General features: G+C 37.2%; 1 pseudogene; it reads right to left on the reverse strand.

Moving 5' to 3' along the window:
* Nucleotides 1-7,990: 7,990 nt before the first annotated feature.
* LOC140516848 (olfactory receptor 4C11-like) lies at nucleotides 7,991-8,900 on the reverse strand (annotated as a pseudogene).
* Between the last annotated feature and the right edge of the window lie 8,803 nt (nucleotides 8,901-17,703).

The raw sequence follows: 17,703 nt of genomic DNA on the forward strand, positions 1-17,703 counted from the left end.
CTTTCATATAAGAGACCAATCAGCAAAGATTCAGATATTCTTTAATCACCTTTTTTTTTCTTGCTTGGCTAGCTGGAGTCAATTTTTCCCATAAAGTCCCTCTTTTGCCTGTGTATTCTGCTTAAGTAAGTGTAAAGATGCAACATCCACCTTGATGACATCATCATCAAAAGTTTAATATTACTTATAGTTTTTCAAAGCACTTAATATTTATTATTTTCTTTGATCCTATCTGCTCTGTGAGGTATGATGGCTCATATTTCATAACTGGAGGGAAAAATTGTGAGAGTTTTAGTAACTTCCCTATGAAAAAGGAAGCAAACATGGCACAATATTCATTTAAGTCTTCGTGCTTCTAAATCTAGGATTTTATATATACATATATATATATTCCATATTTTTATAGACTTACATATATATACATAAGTCTATAAAAATTTCTTACATTCAGTAATTATTTACTTCAAAACTACTAACTACCAGAATTTGTGTTAGTAGATGAACATATAAGTTTTAAAAAAAGAAATTCTAGGTGTCATTTACACTGATAAGTCAAATGTAGGTTATAGAGACTTGGACCTAGCTAGTCATTTCTTGACCTATTGGGTTGACTTCTCTAACGTTTGTCCTAGTCTCTGCGAGGATGCTAACTATACCTATGATAGAAAAGAGAAATTGAAGAAATAAAAATATGCAATGAGGAAAAAAAAACTATCACTCTTTGCAAATGATATGATAATATTTTAGAATATCCTAGAAAATCAGCTAAAGATATCATTGAAACAATTAACAACTTCAGCAAATTTATAGGTTATAAAATAAACCTACATATATCTGAATAGTGATGTAAACGTTATACATGAACCACTAACCAGGAGATTACAGAGATGTATTAAAAAATTATACACCATGACTATGTGAGATTTATGCCAAGAATGCAGAGCTGATTCAATATTAGGAAAATAATGATCACAATTAACCATATCAGTAAGAAAACACCAAAATACATGATTGTATCAATAAATTCAGAAAAATATCTTTTGATAAAATATTACACTCATTATAGGAAATGTAGGAATAAATGGAATCTTTCTTAATGTGATAAGTACTATATATCAAAATCCGAGAGAAAATATTATCTATGACAGGAATAAACCTTCCTAAAAATCAGAGGGAAAGCAAGGCTGTTCATTATCACCACCATTACTCAATATTTTGTTACAAGTTCTTGCTCTATTTCTTTCCATTGAGTGCTGTTGGTAATATATAGAGATAATGATGATTGTGCAACAGTATTTTAAGAGAAATTGGCTAATAGTTTTATTACTTAGTTTTTGTCTCCTTAATGTAAGCATAAAAATCATATTTATGCCATACAAAGGAAATTGGTAGAATTCTTTTTTCCACCTATTTCTTCAAATAATATGTATAACATTGGGGCAGCGGGGTGGTGCAGTGGATAGAGCACCAGTGCAGGAGTCAGGAGGGACTGAGTTCAAATCTCACCTCAGAAACTTGACACTCATTAGCTGTGTGACCTTGGGAAAGTCACTTAACCCCAATTGCCTCATCTTGGGTCATCTCCAGTCATCCTGATGAATATCTGGTCACTGGGTTCAGATGACTCTGGAGGAGAAGTGAGGCTAGTGACCTGCACAGACTCCCCTCACTCAAAACAAAGTCAAGTGCAAGTCATGTCATTATTTCTCTGATGGCATGGTCTTTTTCGGCAATGAAGGATGAATACACACAAGTATAACATTGACATTGATTGTCCTTTCAATGCTTAGTAGAACTCATTGTACATCTATCTGCTTCTGAGGGTTTTTTCCTTATGGATTGGATTTATGGATTGTTCAGTTTATTTATCTAACAGTGGGATATCTAAGTATTCTATTTCCTGACCTATTAAATGGGAAATTTATATTTTCTCTGATTATTCATCCATTTCGTTATAATAAAAGTTTTGCAGTCATCCAAGTGGATAAAATAGTACCTACTAAATATTTAATATCATTTTCATTTGTGGTGCGTTCCCTTTTTCATTTTTGATTCAGGTAGTTTTATTTTCTTTTTTAAATTAAATTTAGCAATGATTTGTTCTTCTTTCTAATTTTTTTCAGTTTCATGCACAATTCTCTGATTGGTTCTTTCTCATCTTCATTATTATGTAGATTTACAGATAAAAAATTTTTTTCCAACTACTGCTGTGGGGGAATCTCACAAATTTTGAACTCTTGTCTCATGGTTGTCATTACCTTAAATTAAATTTTCATTTGTTCCATTATTTTTCTTTGACACTCTCACTCTTTAGGAGTAAACTATTTAGTTTCGAATTAACTTTTAATATATGCTTTCATAATAAATTATTGCATATAATTTATATGGCATTATGGTCCCAAAAATATTTAATTTGTATGTTTTTCTGCATGTTTGGCAATGTTTTATGCCATAAAGCATGGTTAATTTTTGTGAATATGTCATAAACAGCTGAAAAAATGTTATAATTCCTATTCCCATCCAATTTCTTCCTGAGGTTTAGCATATCTATATTTTGTAAAGTTTCATTCATCTTCTTAACTTTTTTTCTTATTTTAATGTGAAACCACCTACAACAAAATCTCAAAGAAAAAAATGCAAATTGGACACAAGCCCAACAAGAATTAAAGAAAGGCATAAGAGTGGTAGAGCAATATTAGGGGGGAAAGAGTAATAAAAATTATGGAATAGAATCAACACCTTGTCAAAAAAATGCTTAAAATCCTGAAGAAAATAAACCCTTAAAAACACAATTAGCTAAATGGTAAAAGAGGTACAAAAAATCACTGGAAAGAAAGAATTCCTTGAAAAACAGAATAGGCCAAATTGAAATGGAATTATTACAGCTCAATAAAGAAAAATATACATAAAAATTTTTATCAAGAAGTGGAAAATAATGACTCATTGAGACAACAAGAAACAATAACACACAGATCATAAAACTTGGAAACTGTCCCACATGCGCAAAAATATTTATAGCACCTCTCTTTCTGGTGGCCCCAAACTGGAAATCAAGGAGGTGTACATCATTTGGAGAATGGCTGAATTAATTGTGGTATATGAATGTAATGGAATACTATTGTGCCATAAGAAATGATGAACAGGAAGACTTCAGAGAGGCTTGAAAATACTTATATGATCTGATGCTGAACGAAAGGAGCAGAACCAGGAGAACTTTGTACACAGCAACAACCACAGTGTGAGAGGATTTTTTCTAGTGTACTTAGAACTACATTGCAATGCAAGGACTAAAAAATTCTCAATGGTCTTTTAAGGCAAAATGCCTCCCACGTCCAGAGAAAGAACCGTGGAATTCAATCACAGAATGTACCAGATCATTTTCTTTTATATTATATTTTGTTATATAGTTTCTACCATTCATTTTAATTCTTCTATGCAACATGACTATGGTGAAAATGTACTCAATAGGAATGCATGTGTAGAATTACATAAAATTGTATGCCACCTCTAGGAGGGAAGGGGAAGGAGGAGGAGGAAGGGTAAAAATCTAAGTTATATGGTAGTGATTGTGGAACTGAAAATAAATAAAATATAAAATAAGAAATAATAAGATATATTCACAGGAATGAAAAAAAGAAAATGTGAAATATATCAGAGGGAAAATAACTGAGCTAGAAAATAGATGAAAGATTGATAAATTAAGAATTATTGGACACCCTGAAATCCAACATAAAAAAAAGAGCAGAGACATCATATTTCAATAGATTGTAATGGAAAATTGCCGTGTATCTTAGATCCTGTAGATAAAATTTAAATCAAAAGAATCCACCCTTCACTGCCTGAAAGATATTCCAAAATCAAATCCCACAGAAAAAGAATAGTCAAATGTCACAGTGTCCAGGGCACAAAGAAAAGACATCAAGCCATTAAGAAAGAATTCATGTATAATGGTGAAGCAAGCAGGGTCATGGAATATTTAGAGCTTTTACTTTAAAGAAGCAGAGGATGTGAAATATGATGAGTGGAAATGGATTAGAATACAGGGATACTTAAAGTAGGAGACTTCACAAAAAGGTATTATGATATTTGAAACAATGAGAGTAAGTAACTTGCTATGGTTCCACAGCTAAAGCATATCCGAGATTAAATATGCATTTTTTATGTTTAATGAAAGATAAGTTTATAGAAGTATGTTATTGGGAAGAAGAGATGAAGATCCTCCAAACCATTACTTTTTTAAAAAATTTATTTATTTAACATTCATTTTAACAAAATTTGGGGTTCCAAATTTTCTCCCCTTTTATCCCCTCCCCCCCCAAACACCAAGCATTCTAATTGCCCCTATCACCAATCTGCTCTCTCTGCTATCATCCCTCTCTGCCCTTGTCTCCATCTTCTCTTTTGTCCTGTAGGGCCAGATAACTTTCTATACCCCTTTACCTGTATGTCTTATTTCCTAGTGGCAAGAACATTACTCAACAGTTGTTCCTAACACTTTGAGTTCCAACTTCTTTACCTCCCTCCCTCCCCACCCCTTCCCTTTGGAAGGCAAGAAATTCAATATAGGGCAAATCTGTGTAGTTTTGCAAATGACTTCCATAATAGTTGTGTTGTATAAGACGGACTATATTTCCCTCCATCCTATCCTGTCCCCTATTAATTCTATTCTCTTTTGATCCTGTCCCTCCCCATGAGTGTCGACCTCAAATTGCTCCCTCCTCGCCATGCCCTCCCTTCCATCATCCCCCCCACCCTGCTTATCCCCTTATCCCCCACTTTCCTGTATTGTAAGATAGGTTTTCATACCAAAATGAGCGTGCATTTTATTCCTTCCTTTAGTGGGATGTGATGAGAGTAAACTTCATGTTTTTCTCTCACCTCCCCTCTTTATCCCTCCACTAATAAGTCCTTTGCTTGCCTCTTTTATGAGAGATAATTTGCCCCATTCCGTTTGTCCCTTTCTCCTCTCAATATATTTCTCTCTCACTGCTTGATTTCATTTTTTTAAGATATGATCCCATCCTCTTCAATTCACTCTGTGCACTCTGTCTCTATGTGTGTGTGTGTGTGTGTGTGTGTGTGCGTGTGTGTGTATGTGTGCGTGTGTTATCCCACCCAGTATCCAGATACTGAAAACTTTCAAGAGTTACAAATATTGTCTTTCCATGTAGGAATGTAAACAGTTCAACTTTAGTAAGTCCTTTATGACTTCTCTTTGCTGTTCACCTTTTCATGCTTTTCTTCATTCTTGTGTTTGAAAGTCAAATTTTCTTTTCAGCTCTGTTCTTTTCATCAAGAATGCTTGAAAGTCCTCAATTTCATTGAAAGACCATTTTTTCCCCTGAAGTACTATACTCAGTTTTGCTGGGTAGGTGATGCTTGGTTTTAGTCCTAGTTCCTTTGATTTCTGGGATATCCTATTCCATGCCCTTCAATCCCCTAATGTGGAAGCTGCTAGGTCTTGTCTTATCCTGATTGTATTTCCATAATACTTGAATTGTTTCTTTCTAGCTGCTTGCAATATTTTCTCCTTGACCTGGGAACTCTGGAATTTGGCCACAATGTTCCTAGGAGTTTCTCTTTTTGGATCTCTTTCAGGCGGTGTTCTGTGGATTCCTTGGATATTTACTTTGCCCTCTGGTTCTAGAATCTCAGGGCAGTTTTCCTTGATAATTTCATGAAAGATGATGTCCAGGCTCTTTTTTGGATCATGGCTTTCAGGTATTCCCATAATTTTTAAATTGTTTCTCCTGGATCTATTTTCCAGGTCAGTTGTTTTTCCAATGAGATATTTCACATTATCTTCCATTTTTTCATTCTTTTGGTTTTGTTTTGTGATTTCTTGGTTTCTCATAAAGTCATTAGCCTCCATCTGTTCCATTCTAATTTTAAAAGAACTATTTTCTTCAGTGAGCTTTTGAATCTCCTTTTCCATTTGGCTCATTCTGCTTTTGATAGCATTCTTCTCCTCATTGGCTTTTTGAACCTCTTTTGCCAACTGAGTTAGCCTGTTTTTCAAGGTGTTATTTTCTTCAGCATTTTTTTGGGTCTCCTTTAGCAGGATGCTGACCTGCTGTTCATGCTTTGACTGCATATCTCTCATTTCTCTTCCCAGCTTTTCCTCCACCTCTCTAACTTGATTTTGAAAATCCTTTTTGAGCTCTTCCATGGCCTGAGCCCACAGAATATTTAGTCTGGATGTTTGGGATACAGACGCCTTGACTTCTATGTCTTTCCCTGATGGTAAGCAGTGTTCTTCCTCATCAGAAAGGAAGGGAGGAGATGCCTGTTCACCAAGAAAGTAACCTTCTATAGTCTTATTTCTTTTCCCTTTTCTGGGCATTTTCCCAGCCAGTGACTTGACCTCTGAATATTCTCCTCACACCCACCTTCCCTCCTCATCCTCCCAGCCAGTGCTTGGGGTCTGAGATTCAAATGCTGCTCCCCAGCCTCGGGGCTTCAGCAGGGGCAGGGCTGCTATTCAGTGTTAGATTAAGTTCAGGTGCTCAGGTGGGGGCAGGGCCGCCTCTCAAGCTCAGTTCCCTCAGGGTGTTTATGCACAGACCTTCAGCAGTGGATCCAGGGTCCTGCCTGCTTGGGGAGCCCTCGTCTGCCACTGTGTCAGCTACTGCCCCCCGAAGGGGCCTGAGTTATGGGGGCACCCCACTCCCCTCTCGACCTGCGAAGAAGACCCCCTCACTGACCCTCATCACCTGTGGGTGGAGGGACCCGCACGGCCGCTGGAGATCCCGTACCTGGAGCCCGCTCGGATCTGCTCCTCTCCATGCTGCTGGCGTGGCAGGGCTTGTCTGGGCTCCGCGTCCGCAGCGTGATGGACCTTTTGTGAGAGGTTTGCAGGTCCCTCTGGAACAGAAATCTCCTTTGCTCCACTGTGCTGTGGCCTCTACTACTCCAGAATTCGCCGTGAGTTCCTTTTTACCGATGTTCTATGGGTTGTGGGTTTGGAGCTATGTGTATATGCGTCTTTCTACTTCGCCATCTTGGCTCCGCCCCCCAAACCATTACTTTTTATAAGAAATTCATGTAAACGCTCATTAATCTTTGAAATTCTCTGTCAGTCAGGCTTGAATGAAGACCAGCGTTTTCAAATGTGGAAAAAGGCAAAGGGAAATGAAGAAGTGAATTTTGAAAGTGAAGTTCTGAGAGGTCAAATGCTGACTATTGAAATTAGCAACATAGATTCTGATACTTAGATTTCATTTCTTTCAAGTTGACATTGTACCTCTTTCTCAAATCACATTTTTTTTCTTTAAGGGTCACTTTTCCTCTATCCTTTATTCAAAAGGTTGCAAATTTAGAAGTCTAAAAGACAGTAAGTGGGAGTGGGGAACGTGTGATGTTGAGGCCACACGTGGCCTATTTAGCTCCTCAAGAGCAGCCTTTTGACTGAATCCAAACTTCACAGAACAAATCCCCTTAATAAAAGAATTTATTCTGTAAAATTTGGAGTCAGTCAATAGACCACACCTAAGGACCTAGAGAGCCACATGTTTCCTCTAGGCCCCAGTTTCCCCATTCTTGCCCTAAGTTTCCATAGTCCAAATCATTAATTTCATTGTTGACAAACATAGTGAAAGTTCATTTTTTTCTCAGTTTCACACAAGTAATTAAAAGAAACAATGGGATTTGATATCCAGCATTCTCTTCATTATGCCACAGAAATTCCTCTTTCATGACTTTATAGATTTATTCCCTTTAAGAGATTAAATACAGTCCTCACATAATTTTTTTTTACTATTTGAAATAGTGATAAAACCAAAGCAAATGAAAATTTCAAATTATTCATGTTAAAATGAATAACATTTTCAAAGGCATAAAACACATTGAATTTCAAGGGAAATGAAAATTCTATTCAAATATCATTATCAAAATATTGTTAAATCCATGGATCCCAGCTTAAGAACCCCTGGATATTGTCACAATTATTATCATATATCAATTTCAATTCTTCCAGTTTGAACCAAACATATTATTTTTCACCTGAAGTCACTCGTGTGCTCCATAACTTCTTCATGGAATTTTTTACTTCTCCATTCCTTTGAGTATAGATCAAAAGACTGAGGAAGGGAGTTATAGTGGTATAAAATACAGTCACGAACTTATCAAGAGGGAAGGTGTTTGGGGGGTGATTGTACATGAATATGCAGGGATCAAAGAGTATAATGACAACAAAGATGTGGGAACTACTGGTGGAGAGGGCTTTGCACTTCCTCTCTGCACTATGATATCTCAGGGAGTTTAGTATCAATGTGGAGGATATCATCAGTATAGCCAAGCTTACTGAGCGTATGGCTGCACTATTGGAGACTACTAAAAGTTTTAATGCATATGTGTCCATGCAATTCAGTCTTAACAAAGGTTGCAAGTCACAGATATAGTGGTCAATCACATTGGGACCACAGAAGGACACATTCAAGATAGGGATTATCTGGGCAATAGAATATAGAAATGACTCTATCTATGTCAATAGAATCAGTATCCCACACACCCTCTGGTTCATGATGACTGAGTAGTGTAGAGGTTTACAGATGGCCACAAAGCAGTCACAGGACAAATATCTTCATGCAGCCAAAGAAATGTATGGCAAATACCTGGATCATGCACTCATCAAAGGAAATAGTGTTCTTGTGAAAGAGGTTGTCCACAATCAGTTTTGAGGCCATGGTGGTAGAGAAACAAGAATCTAAGATGGACAAGTAATTTAAGAAAAATTACATAGGTGAACCAACTATGAGATTGGCCTCGACTATCACAACAAATAATAAATCCTCTACCACAATGGCCATGTAGAACACCAAGAAAATGGCAAAAACTCTTTTCTGTTTGTCTGGGTCCTGAGTCAGTCCAAAAAGAATGAATTCAGTCACATTGTCTCTCATCTCTAGGACTCAAGTGGAAAGGATATAGGTGAGAACTATTTAGTATGAAAAGATTTAATAGAGCAGAATTTGAGAGATCTATATAAAAGAAACACTACTTGACTTTCTAAAGATAAGCTTCTATTATTCCTCTTTTCAAAATCTTAGATAAGGGAGACTTAAGTAGAAAGTGCTCCTATAGGGTGCTAAAGCCAAGATGGTGGAGTAACATCACTGACTTTCTAGAGCTCTCCTCCCAATCCCAGGCAAATGCTTTTTTAAAAAAAGTTGTTCTACACAAATGCTGGAGCTACAGAACCCACAAAATGATGGACTGAAACAAATCTCCAGCCCAAGACATCCTGAAAGGTCTCCAAAAGTGTCTATTGTATCACACTGTGAGCAGTCCAGTGTGGACCACACTGGCACAGACGGGATCTGAACAGGATTTGAGGGTACTGAATCTCTTTGTAAGGGAAAGAAAAATATGATCTTTGCTGTTTTTGTTTTAGTAATACCAGATGTCAGTTCTTCCCTGTCTGGTAACTGTGATTGGATATTTGGAATGGGCTGTTGAATTCAGGCAGAGGAAGACATGTCTGTTGACTCTTAATTTCCCTGTATTTTCTTTGAAGTTCAGGGTGTTGACTCACTTGAACTAAGTGAATGATAAATGTGCTTAGTTAAAGGAATGATATGTGTGTATGATTAATGTGATTGTTAATCCCTCAAAAGTTGCCTTTCTGTTTATGAACTCAGATCTAAGAACCTGTGATAGCAGGGTCCCTGTGTATATTAGGGTCCTTACTGTTACATCATGGCAATGAGGATGGGATCTGCATTAATTAAAAGGAAAGTATGAGGACTGGGATGATTGCCTGTTGTTTCCCAGGTGTGGTAGCTTTGATTCTGTGGAACCCTGGAAGGTGGAGGTGGTCAGAGCCATGACTTGTGTGGGTTAGCCCGCCTCTGGTCTGTGCTGGAGGAGTGAAGGTCTTGAAAGTGTATTGTATTCAGAAACCAGAGCAGAGCATCGAGAATTTGGAATGGAATCCTGGAACCCAAGTGGAAACTGTCTACATATGGACCCAGCTGACCTTGTTAAGTTGAAACAAACAGGTTAGCAGAGCTGCTTTCACACAATCCCAGGCAGGAGATGGGAGTAGCTGGATACTGATTGAAGAGGAGGAACCCAGGAGCTTGAAGTTCAGCCACGGGGCAAGATTGGAACTGTGCAGCAAGCACTGAGTGTGATTTTTTGCAGTGATAATCTGGGACAGTTTGGGACCCAGGGTGTAGACTTGCCTTTGGTGGGTGGGGGGAAGTGCACTGTTCCCCACTACCACCTGGAGACTCCTGTTTGGGATTGAGGAAGGAGGAGCTGGTTGCTCTCTCCTCAAACAATGATGTTATGTTCTCCCTATACCTTTATGTTTGTTTAAAGTCATATGATCACCGTGGCATTAAGTTGCTATGTTACATATTCTGCGAATGTGACTTAGGTTGAATTTACTTAAGAAATGTTAATGCCTATTTCTTCCAGGATCCATGGCCATTTGGGTTGTAAGGCCAAGAATGTAATGGCAATTAAAATAGGATCTTTGACTGTTTATATTTTAATATAAGCAAGAATTATAATGACTCTATTTGAATTTGAATAAGGAGGATATTTCCCATAAATTACCAGGCCTCTGAAAATTTGTAAGATTTGCATTTTCCTAATGATGCACTTGTTCTCAGGGGATGTCATGCCCTCTGGCTCTAAAAAGTGTATAAAGACTCTGATGTGTGGTATTATTTTGGGGCTTACTGACTGGAAGTGTTCGGCCAGACAAAGACTATGGGAAAACGCTAAAGGAGATCCTCAGCTTTTAAAATCCATTTGTCAGTGCTTCCTTCTCTGTTAACCGACAGTTGGAATGGCCTGTTGAATTCAGGCAGAAGAAGTCATGTTTGTTGACTTTTAATTTCTCTGTATTTTCCTTGAAGTTCAGGGTGCTAACTCTCCTGAACTGGGTGAATGATACATGTAGTTGGTTAAAGGAATGATACATGTGCTTGATTAAAGTAATTGCTAACCCCTCAAAAGCTGCCTTTCATTTTATGAATGCAGATCTAAGAACCAGTAATAGCAGCCCCCCATGTATATTGGGGTGCATAGATGGTTTCCAGTCTACATGAACCCAAAGGGCTGAGGGCAAATTGGAAGGTCAGTGAAAAACCTGTAAGACCAGATGTGAGAGAGTAGAATGGTCTGGCCCTAGCCTCAGGTTGGTAGAACGGGGAGGTGGTGGAGGAAAGCATGGCAGCCACAGCAGAAGTGGGGGAAGATGCCACTGTTTCTGGAGCTCTAGGAACACAGACTGGTGGCACTGAGTGGCTGACAACACATCCTCCACCCTTACTCGAAGCAGAGAAATACCTTTACAAAGAGCTCAAAAGTGAAACAAACGCCTAGGGAAATGAGCAAAATCCAGAAAAAGAATCACACTATAGAGTCTTACTTTTGTGACAAGGAAGAATAAAACAAACAAACAGAAGACAACAAAGTCAAAGCTCCTCCATCCAAAGCCTCCAAGAAAATTATGAAATGGTCACAGGACATGGAAGAGCTCAAAAAGGATTTTGAAAATCAAGAAATAGAAATAGAGAAAAATTTGGGAAGAGAAATCAGATTGATGCAAGAAAAATATGAAAAATGAGTCAATTGCCTGCTAAAGGAGACTCAAACATGCTGAACAAAATAATACTTTAAGAAATAGACTAATCCAAATGGCAAAAGTGATCCAAAAAGACAATGAGGAGAATGCTCTAAGAAGAAGAACTGGCCCATTGGAAAAAGAGGTGCAAAAGTTGGCTGAAGAAAGTCATTCCTGAAAGATTAGAATGGAGGGGCAGAGGCAAGATGGCAGAGTAAAAAGACTTGCCTACTCTAGCTCTTGGTAAAAATGACTCAAAACAAACTCTAGAGCAGCAGAAGCCAGAAAATGACAGAGTGAAAGAGATTTCCAGCCCAACACTTCCTGGAATGCTGACAGGAAAGGTCTATCTCACTGGGCTAGGAGTGGAACACAACTCAACCTGGGTCACACAGGAAGGACAGGAATGGAGCAGGCATCAAGGCACAGAATCACGGGTAGCAGCAATAGTTCCCAGACTTCTCAACCCGCAAATGCTAAAGACAACTTCAAAGGTTAGTAAGAAAGATCTTTCACCTGGGTTAAAGATGATTGTCTCCTGGCCCCAGCCCTGACCCCAGGGCAGTGGTAGACACTGCAACAGAAGCATTCACTTTTGGAGTCCTCAGCCTAAAGGACCTGGGAAAATTGAGTGGCCCATATGACTCTCAGTGCTGAGTGGTGGTCCTGGGACAAGGAGGAACACTGGCATGGTGGAGTTGGTGGGGGCTCTGGAGAGGGAATCCTTCTCACAGATCCTGGGCAGAAAAGAGTGCTTGTGGTTGCTCCCAGGCTAGATAGCAGTCCACCTTAGAGAAACTGAAAATTTACAGATCCCTAGATTATAGCCTCAACTTGACAAAGGACTCAATAGTCAATTAACTGTCTGAGAAAATGCCTCAAAAGTGGGAGGGGAAAGACTATAGGAGGTCGCTTATTTGGCGAACATGCGTTTTCTTCAATCCTTTAGGATGAGGAAAAGCAAAGTATACCATCAGAGGAAAAGAAAAAACTCAAGGCTTCTCCATCCCAAACCTCCAAAAAAATACACAAAGTTCTGTGCCCATAGAAGAGCTAAAAAATTTTGAAAATCAAGTAAGAGAGGTGGAGAAAAATTTGGGAAAAGAAACTAGAGCAATGCAAGAAAATCATGAAAAACAAGTCAATAGCTTGCTAAAGGAGACCCCAAAATGGGGAAGAAAAAAACACCTTTAAAAATACACTAACCCAAATGGAAAAAGAGGTACAAAAAGCCAATGAGGAGAAGAATGCTTTAAAAAGTAGAATTAGCCAAATGGAAAAGGAGCTTCAAAAGCTCACTGAAGAAAACAGTTCTTTAAAAATTAGAATGGAACAGATGGAAGCTAACTACTTTAGGAGAAACCAAGAAATTATGAAAGAAAACCAAAAGAATGAAAAAATAGAAGACAATGTGAAATATCTTATTGGAAAAACAATTGAAATCAAAGGAATAAGAATAGGCAAAGAAGAAACTAAGTTATCACTCTTTCAGGTGATATGATGATATACTTAGAGAATCTCAGAGATTCAAGTAAAAAATTACTTGAAATAATAAACGACTTTGACAAAGATGCAGGTTACAAAATAAACCCACACAAATCTTCTGCATTCCTACATATATATGTAACAAAGTTCAACAGCAAGGCATAGAAAGAGAAATCCCAAACAAAACTAGGGTAGGCACTATAAAATATTTGGGAGTTTACCTGCCAAAACAAATCCAGGGGCTATATGAACACAATTACAAGACATTTTTTGCACAAATAAAGTCAGATCTAAGTAACTGAAAAAATATCAGTTGCTCATGGGTAGGATGGGCCAATACAATAAAAATGACAACTCTACCTAAATTAATTTACTTATTTAGTTTCATATCAAATAAATAATCAGATAATTATTTTCTAGAGCTGGATAAAATAATATAAAAATTTATCAGGAAGAACAAAAGGTCCAGAATGTCAAAGGGACAAACGAAAAGAAATGCTAGGGTAGGTGGTCTAAGGCTACCAGATCTCAAATTGTATTATAAACCAACAATTATCAAAACCACTTGGTACTGGCTAAGAAACAGAAGGGTAGACAAGTGGAGTATGCTAGGTACTCATGACGCAGTAGGCAAGGAATATAACAACCTCCTGTTTGATAAACCCAGCTTCTGGGATAAGAACTCACTGTTGGACAAAAATTGATGGGAAAACTGGATAACAATGTGGTGGAAACTAGACATAGATCAACGCCTGACACTGCACACAAAAATAAAGTCCAAATGCATACACGAACTAGGTATAAAGATTGATACCATGGACTAACTATAGGAGCAAGGAATAGTGTATTTATCAGATTTATGGAGAAGGGAAGAATTTTTTGATTAAAGAGAAAGAAAGCATTATGAAGTGCATGATGGATACTTTTGATTACATTAAACTGAAAAGTTTTTGCACAACCAAACCCAACGCAACCAAAATTCAAAGGGATGTAGTGTATTGGGAAAGAATTTTTACAATTAATCTCGGGGATAAAGGCCTCATTTCTAAAATATATAGACAACTGGGTCAAATGTACGACAACACAAGTCATTCCCAATTGATAAATTGTCAAAGTATATGAACAGGCAGTTTTCAGAGGAAGAAATTGAAGATATCTATAATCACATGAAAAAATGCTCTAAATCACTTTTGATTAGAGAGATCCAAATCAAAACTGTGAGGTACCACATCACACCTATCAGATTGGCAAACATGACAGAACAGGAAAATGATAAATGTTGGAGAAGATGTGGGAGAGTTGGAACACTAATTCATTGTTGGTGGAGCTGTGAGCTCATCCAACCCTTCTGGAGAGTGGCTTGGAACTACGCCCAAAGGGTTACAAAAATGTGCATACCCTTTGACCTAGCAATATCACTTCTAGGAGTGTATCCCCAAGAGATCATAAAAATGGGAAAGGGTCCCACATGTACAAAAATATTTATAGCAGCACTCTTTGTCGTGGTCAAGAACTGGAAAGCAATGGGATGCCCATCAAATGGAAAATGGCTGAATAAATTTTATTGTATATGAATGTAATGGAATACAATTTTGCTATAAGAAATGATGAACAAGGAGACTTCAGAGAGTCCTGGAAGGACTTATATGATCTGATGCTGAGTGAAAGGAACAGAAGCAAGGGAAATTTGTGCACAGCAACGACCACAGTGTGTGAGAGTTTTTTCTGGTAGACTTGGATCTTCATAGCAATGCAAGGACTTAAAAAAACTCCCAATGATCTTCTAAGGCAAAATGCCTTCCACATCCAGAGAAAGAACTATGAAATTCAGTCAGGGAATGTAGAAGATCATTTGTGTGTGTGTGTGTGTGTGTGTGTTTAATGTTTTGGTCCGTTATGTGATTTTTCCCATTTATTTTAGTTCTTCTGCACAGCATGACTATAGTGAAAACGTATTCAATAAGAATGTATGTGTAGATCTTTTACAGAATTGTATGTCGTTTCAGGGAGGGAGGGGGTTGGTGGGGGAAGGTAGGGAGAAAATCTAAGTTTCATGGTAGTGATTGTGGAACTCTAAAAATAAATAAAATTAGTATATAAAAAAACCCAACTGACTTGGAAAATAGATCCAGGAGAGATAATTTTAAAAAGTTATTGGTCTACCTGAAAACCATGATCAAAAAAAGAGTCTAGACGTCATCTTCCAAGAAATTATCAAGGAAAACTGCCCTCATATTCTAGAATTGGAGGGTAAAATAGAAATAGAAAGAATTACCAATCACCTCCTGAAAGAGATCCCAAAAGGAAAACTCCTAGGGATATTGTAGCCAATTTCCAGGGTTCCCAGGTCAAGGAGAAAATATTACAAGCAGCAAGAAAGAAACAATTCGAGTACTGTGGAAATACAATCAGGATAATAGGATTTACCAGCTTCTACTCTAAGGGACCAAAGTTCTTGTAATATGATATTCCAGAGGTAAAAGAAGATAAGATTAAAACCAAGAAGCACTTACCCAGCAAATATGAGAATAATACTTCAGAGGAAAAATTTTATTTCAATGAAATAGAGGACTTCAAAGCATTCTTGTTGAAGATAAAACAGTAGTATAGAAAATGTGACTTTCAAATACAAGAATCAAGAGAAACAAGAAAAGGTGAAGAGGAAAGAAAAGCCTTAAGGAACTCATTACATTTGAACTGTTTTGTTACTAGATGTTATTTGTAACTCATGAAACGTTTTTCGGTGTTAAGGTAATAACACTGAAAAAGGTCTCATGAGTTACAAATATATAAATATATATAAATGTACATATTTATAATACAATATATGATATAATGTCATGCAATGTAATGTAATATATTTGCACAACCAAATACTACTTTGTATTATATTATATTATATTATATTGTATTGTGTTATATTATATTATATATAATTATAATAAATAATATATAATAATAAATACTATATTTATATATAAATATACTGTATATATATTATATATTTGCATATAATATATATATATATATATAAATGCATATATATGTGTGTGCATACGCACACACACACACACACACACACACACACACACACACACACACGGACAGAGGGCACAGGATGAGTTGAATATGAAGGGAGATTTCCTAACGAAGTAAAGTTTTCTGTTGAATGTGAAGGTACTAGAAGTAAGAGAAAGTGAGAGGTAGAATATATCCAATCACGTCACATACCAGAGGGAAGAAGGAGCCTCTACAATGGAGGGGAAGTGGAGGAGAGATGAAAGGAAATAATTGAGCCTTACTCCCATGGGACTGGGCTTAAGGAGGGAAAAATACATACTTACTTTCACATGGAAATCTATTTTACTCTGTAGGTAGAAAGGGGGAAGTGGATAATAGAGGGAAGATAATAGAAGGGACAGAAAATTGGAGAAATGGATGCTCAGAAGCAAACACTATTGTGGAAGGACAAGTCAAGGTCAATGGAATAAATAGCCCTTCGGCAGGCTAGGACAGATGGAAATGTGGTTAGTCTTTAAAATCATAAATATTATGGAAGTTCTTTTCATTGTTACACATGTATGGCCTATAACTAATTCCTTGTTTTCTCAGTGAGGGTGGGTGGGGAGGAAGGGAGAGAATATGGAACTCAAAACTTTTAGAATGAATGTTAAAAGTTGCTTTAGCATGCAACTGGAAATTAAGCTCCACAGTAAATGCAGTATATAATTCTATTTTTCCCTACAGGAAAATAGGTGGGGGGGAGGTGGAAGAAAGAAGAGCAGATAATAGAAGTAAGGAGAGACTGGAAGAAGGGGTTGATGGGGTACATGCTCTCCTGGGGTGGGGACTGGGGAGAAATGGGGGGGAAATTTTGAAATCAAGTTCTTGTGGAAGTAAATGTTAAGAACTGAAAATTAATAAATTAAGAAAGAAGACTCGAATGGAGCAAATGAATGGTAATAACTTTATGACAAATCAAGAAATAATAAAACAAAGCCAAAGGAGTGAAGAAAATAGCAGATATTGTGAAATGTCTCATTGGAAAAACAACTGGAAAACAGATCCAAGAGAGATAATTTAAAATTTTTTCGACTATCTTAAACCCATGATCAGAAAAAGAGCCTAGACATCATCTTTCAAGTAACTGTCAAGGAAAATTGCCACAATATTCTAGAAGCAGAGGCCAAAATAAATATTGAAAGAATACACTGCTTGCTTCCTGAAAACCAACCCAAAAGGAAAACTCTTAGAAATATTGTAGCCAGATTTCTGAGTTCCCAGATCAAGGAAAAAATATTGCAAGCAGCCAGAAAGAAAAAATTCGAATATTGTGGAAATACAATTAGGGTAACACAAGATCTAGCAGTTTCTACATTAAGGGACTGAAGGGCTTGGCATATGATATTCTAGAAATCAAAGGAACTGGGATTAAAACCAAGAATCACCTACTCAACAAAACTGAGTATAACACCTCAGGGGAAAAATGGTCATTCAGTGAGTTAGAGGACCCAAGCATTCTTGATGAAAATACCAGAGCGGAATAGAAAATCTGACTTTCAAACACAAGAATCATGATTAACCATGAAAAGGTAAACAGGAAAGAGAAATCATAAGGGACTTGCTAAAGTTGAACTGTT

This window comes from Notamacropus eugenii, chromosome Y, assembly GCF_028372415.1.
Source record: "Notamacropus eugenii isolate mMacEug1 chromosome Y, mMacEug1.pri_v2, whole genome shotgun sequence".
NCBI lineage: Eukaryota > Metazoa > Chordata > Mammalia > Diprotodontia > Macropodidae > Notamacropus > Notamacropus eugenii.